Consider the following 6,118-nt stretch of genomic DNA (forward strand, 5'->3'; position numbering starts at 1 on the left):
TTCAGCAGTTCCTGCTTTTGGTCACCTTTTTTTGTTATGTACATTGTATTTGTTCTAGACCTTGAAAGTAGAAATGTCTGAATCATCATGGCATTAATCCATGCATTTTTACAAAATGCTTGAGATGTAATTGAGGTTCAATAAATACTTTGCTGAATGTATTAAATAAATTGGTGAAGATGTCATTCTCTTCAGGGTGTGTTTAATGAATTCCAAATAGCAAGCAATGCAGTACATACATTTAATCTGTTCTTATGCTCTCTTTTAACCCACCAAATTGTTTTCATTAACTGTTTTCATTGACATTTGTTAAGTACTTTCAGGGAGTAAAAAGGAGAAGCAAAGAGGAATCAAAGATTGTCCCTCCCGAAGACGTTTTCCCTCACTCAAAATCAACCTGGAAACGAAACCTACCAGTATCCCTGAATCTGACCATGTCCAAATTGGTAATGGAGTGCTGATTAGGGAGTCATGAATCTGTCTACACAGCTCTTAACACAATGCTCTGGGTATTAATGGATGCTCAAAAAAAAAGGTTGATTATACCAAGGAAAAGCAGACCAAGAGTTGAAGAGAGCTATGAACACAAATGAACGAGTGTGTGCTACTTCTGCCACTCTGATTGCACGACCTTGGTTTTTGTTTGTTTTTTTAATATGTAAATGAACAAAACAACTATGTTTGAGTTAGAAACACTCAAATGTCAACTAAGGTGTTTGTCTAAATTGTACTTGATGCTTTTCCTTTATAGGCTCAATGATTATCGTCATGACTTGGATAGGACCTCAGTAGAAGTTGCAGAGGGAAAGGGGAAATGTCTGGGTGTTTACACCTTAAAACTGGAAGATAAAAGACATTGGAATGAATTGGAGGTAGGGGCTGCAGAGGAAATCATGAAGTAAAATTAAAAATGATACAGTATTTACTGTAAATTATAAGAGGTAAACTAGATTGCATAATTTTTCTGTATAACTTCATTTTTAAAACATTGCTATAAACCATAATGCTAGCCTACAAAATTTGATGATAGAATAAATGGCTTTCCTGAAGAAGAAATTTCCACATGGCAAGAAGTAAGTGTAAGCCATGTATCAGTGAACTTTACTGTTGGGTTTTTCGTATACAAAAACTCCACAGAATACTTGTTTCAGTAATACTGTCCTGGGACTGGAGGTGCATCCTAGGTTTGATCCCTGGCACTGCAAGTTATGTGTGTTTCCTTAAATCTGTATGGTCAACTTGAAGATCATACTACTAAATTACACATACGTTAAATTTTGTAAAAAAATCCTATTTCTTTGATTAATCATAAACATCAAATGCTAAATATTTTGTACTATTTATATACTTTATTAATCATGATTTTTAAAACTTTTGATAAAAGGTTTAATGTATTGATTAAATCCCCAAGAGGCAGACTGTGTACTTTATAGATTTTTCTAAGTATCTTGACAACTTTTGATACTCAAACACTTAATCACAAAATAGCATACTGGCATCAAAAGCTAGTCACAACTTAAAAGTATTCACATCATAGGCTTTTATTCACTGCATCATTTACTGGACCTTCCTCTATTTTATGATTATAACTTTGCTAAGCCATTTATTTATTTGTTTGTTTGCTTATTTTTGTGTCTGTGAGGTAGGTGGTGGCAACACTGAGCTAAACCCCTAGCCCCTAAGCCATTTATTTAAATATAAACTGGACCTCTGACATGTTCTACCAAAAGAAGAAACAGAGAGAAACCTAAAAGCTCAAGGCACATTCAGCTATTAAGACAGCAATTGTACTGGTGATTTCTGTCCATTTTTTGTTTGTTTTTGGTTAGCTTAGAGGAGATATAATTTACATAGTGTATCCATTTCAATAGTACAGTTTAATTAGCCTTGACAAATTTATACACCAGTATCAGGATTTAGAAATTTTCTTTACCAGAGAAAGTTTTGTCTCCCTCTGCAGTTGATCTCTTCCCGGCCCTAGGTAACCACTGATCTATTTTTGGTTTACTGAGGTTAATTTTGCCTGTTTTAGAATTTCATTTAAATTGAATCAGATAGTATGTTCTCTTGTTTGGTCTCTTTAGCCTAACATTTTTTGGAGCGGGGATACCAGGGATTGAACTCAGGACCTTGTGCTTGAGAAGCAGGCAGCACCACCAAGCTAAATCCCCAGTCCTTAGCTTAACACATTTTGAGAGTCATGCTGTTGCATAAATCTGTAGTCTGTCCCTGTGTATTACTGGATAATATTCCACTGAACTGTACTGCTATTTGTTAATCCATTGGTTGATAGTTATTTGGGTTATTTCCAGTATGGATTACTGTAAATAAAGCTGCTATGAACATTTGTGTCATTTTGTAGATTTATGTTTTCATTTATCTTTGGTAAATACATATTAGAATTTGTAGAGTTATACGGAAGATGGATTTTTAATTTTACAAGAAATTTAAACATTACCAAAGTAACTGCACTCTTTTATAGTTCTACCACCAGTCATGACAATTCCATTTTTTCCATATCCTCACCATTAGTTTTGTCAGTCTTTATTTTTAAGCCTTTTTAGTGGATGTAAAGTAGTGTTCCATTGTGGCTTATTTGCATTTTCCTTTAAATAATGTTGAGCACCTCTTCTCATGTTTTTTTTTTGTTGTTGTTGTTTTAGTTTTGTTTTTTTTTGCTTCTAATATCTTTTGGGGAATTATCTGTTCAAGTTTTGGGGCCTTTTTTAAAAAATGTGTTTTCTCAGCACTCTGGGAGGCTGAGGCAGGAGGGTTGCAAATTCGACCCCTGGCTAGACAATTTAGTGATTTAGACCTTGACATAAAAAATAAAAAGGTTGGGAGATAGATATATCAGACATGATGAAGACCCTGTGTTCAGCCCCTAGTACTGTGGTTAGAGGGTGGCTTTTTGCATTATTGCATTATAAGAATTCTTTATAAATTGAGATAAATTTTTCATCATACACACATTACATATACTCCAGTTTGGCTTGCATTTTCATTTCCTTAATGATACACTACAGGAAAATGTTTAATTTTGATTAAGACCAAGTTACCAACTTTTGTCTTGTATAATTACTGCATTGTATGTCACACCTAGGAAGTTGCTGCTTACCTCAATGCAAGCCTGGCATTTTCTCTGTGAGAAGGTTTTTGATAATGAATTTAATGTTTAATAGATCGGACTCCATATTTTTATTTCCACTTTGTAGTTTGAATCTTTTTCAAGAAATATATTCATTTAAATTGTAAAACTGAGGGGCCAGGGATTTGGCTCAGTGGTTCTGCCGCCTGCCTCACAAGCGCAAGGACCTGAGTTCGATCCCCAGTACCCCCACCTCCAAAATGCTGCTTAAATTGTAAAACTTGCGGGGGATTTAGTTCAGTGGCACCATGCCTGCCTCGAAAGCACAAGGTCCTGTGTTTGATTCCTGGTACCAGTAAGTTGTAAAATTCGGTGCCATAAAATAATTTGAACATTCCCTGTTCATTAACATTTTAATGCCTGTGGCACCCATAGTGGTATTTCCTTTTTAATAACATTGATATAACTTGCATTTTTTTCTTTACTTTTCCTCCCTGCTCTCTCTCTCCCCACCCCCCACTATTAGCTGTTTTCTCTGTTTCTTGATCATTCTGAGAGTATATTGGTTTTATTGATAATTTAAAAGAACTAATTGCTGTGTACCCCTCCTCCCAAATTCATATTTGAAACAATCACCAATTTGATGATATTAAGACTTTGGAGGTAATTCAGGTTACCCTCTAAAGGTGAGATTAATGCCACTTTTATGAAAGACTTCAGACAGTTGCTCCCCATCCTTTTCCATCCCATCTACCCTGTGAGGACACAGCATTCATCCCTGCTAGAGGATAAAGCATTCAAGGCACCACTTTGGAAGTAGAGATCAGGCCCTCACTTCTGTAAGTGAGAAGTAAGCCCATTGTTTATACGTTATCCAGTTTTCAGGTATTTTGCTATATAAGCACAAATGTACTAAGACACCACCTTGGGGCCTGTTTGATTTTTCTCTTATTTTCTTCAGTTTCATTGCTTGGATTATTGATTTAATTTTTCCCTTTATAAACTCTTAGAGCCACAAAGTTCCTTGTTAGGAATTGCGCTGCCAGAGAAATCACAAGCAGAGCTAAGAGACAACCCACAATATGGGAAAAAGTTTTTACCAGCTGTTCATTAAAGGTCTACTATCTAGAATATATAAAGAACTCGAATCAGACCCCCCCCAAATATAAAGACCTGATTCAAAAATGGGCATCTGAAATGAACAGACATTTCTCAGATAAACAAGTAAAAGCAGCAAATAATCATATGAAAAAATGTTCAACATTACTAGTCATTCAAGAGACTGAGATTCCATTTCATCCCAGTAAGAATGGCTGCTGTCAAATCAATAATATGCTGATGGGGTTGTGGGGAGATAGGAACCTTTCTTCATTTTTGGTGGGAGTGTGGACTGGTGAAACCACTGTGAAAATCAATGTGGAGATACCTTAAACAAGTAGGGTTAGAGGCCCCATTTGACGTAGCTATTCCCCAGCTGGGTATCTTCCCAAAAGAATTAAAAGAATCATACCACAGAGTTATATGCTCCCCCATGTTTATAGTGGCACAGTTTGTAACAGCTAAAATTTGGAAATAGCCGAATTGCCCATCAACTGGAGACTGGCTAAAGAAGATGTGGTGTTTTGTTTTTGTTTTTTATATAAAATGGAGTACTACTTAGCCATAAAGAAACTAGAGAGATAGCTAAGTGGATGCACATTGAGGCCATACTCTTAAGAGAAATTAGTAAGTCACATGTGTAAATACTGAATAGTTTCTCTGAAAAAGTAAAAGTGTAGATAAGGATCAAAATGTATAATTGATGTTGTGTAATAGGAAGAAAAGTCTAAAAGAGGAAGTTGGATGGGTAAGGGAAAGTTTAAAAATAAAATGTGAAAAAAAAAAACCATAAAAGCAATGTCTTTGTAAACAGGGAAGGGTGGAGGAGCTGAAGGGATGGACTGGGGAATGGGGAAAAATAAGAACCAACATAAGTCATGTAAAGGTGCAAGATCCCAATGATGAATATAACTATTGTATACTAAAATATACCAATAAACTTCATAAAGAAAAAAGTTGCTTGTAAGGACTCCTGTAACTATAGCCTACAAATTTTGATACATTGTATTTTCATTATTATTAAGCTCAAAGTACTTTATTTCAGTGGGATTCGTCCTTTTACCAATGGTGTGGATTTGTGTTACCTGAGCCAGAGCTGTAGCTTCCACAATGTCTTTGCTTTCTAGTTCTAGGTGAGCAAGGTTACACAAGTTGTTTTGTGTGTTATTTAGAAACAGTAAATGGAGCAGCTGCTGGCTTTGGGAAGATGGAACAGTGCATAAAACACTTCCAGTTCACTGTCACTTATCACCTGATTGGTCACTTATCACTCATCTGATCTGCCTACTTCTCCACATTCTGGGCCTGACTTTGTTTAACTCCATGATAGAAGGGATATTAGTTACTTTCCCATTGCTAGGACAAAATGCACAAGACCCACAATTTAAAAGAGGAGAGATTTATTTGGTTCCCACTTCCCAGTGGATTCAGTCTATGGATGGCTGACTTCCAGGCCGAGGAAAGCTGCTCAATCCATGGCAGCCAGGAAGCAGGGAGAAGAGGAGCCTGGGACAAATGTACACTCTGCCAGGCCATGTCTTCGATGGCCCACCTCCAACCAGGCCTGACCTCCTAGCTGCATGTTTAGCTACTAAACTCATCAGTCATTGAGTCCATTAATAAGTATAGGCCCCCGTGATTCAGTCACTTTCCAAGTACGTGAGACTTTGGGGGGACATTTTAGATCTAGACTGTGACAAAGGGTAGCAGCCCCCAGTGCAGGGCAGTCTTGCCTCAAAGTTGAGGTTTACAAAAAAAAAGATGAGGTTCAGAGATGAGAGGATGACAGGCACTATTTTATCACAATGAATTGAACCTCTCAAATTCTAGTTTTTCCTTGCTTCCCCCACCTCACATTCATCTCTCCTTTTGGCTCTGTCTTCACATTCCAACACCAGACACAGAAACAGTCACTTCACATAGACTGTTAGG

Source organism: Fukomys damarensis, unplaced genomic scaffold (genome assembly GCF_012274545.1).
Source record: "Fukomys damarensis isolate Sample0158 unplaced genomic scaffold, DMR_v1.0_HiC HiC_scaffold_16, whole genome shotgun sequence".
NCBI lineage: Eukaryota > Metazoa > Chordata > Mammalia > Rodentia > Bathyergidae > Fukomys > Fukomys damarensis.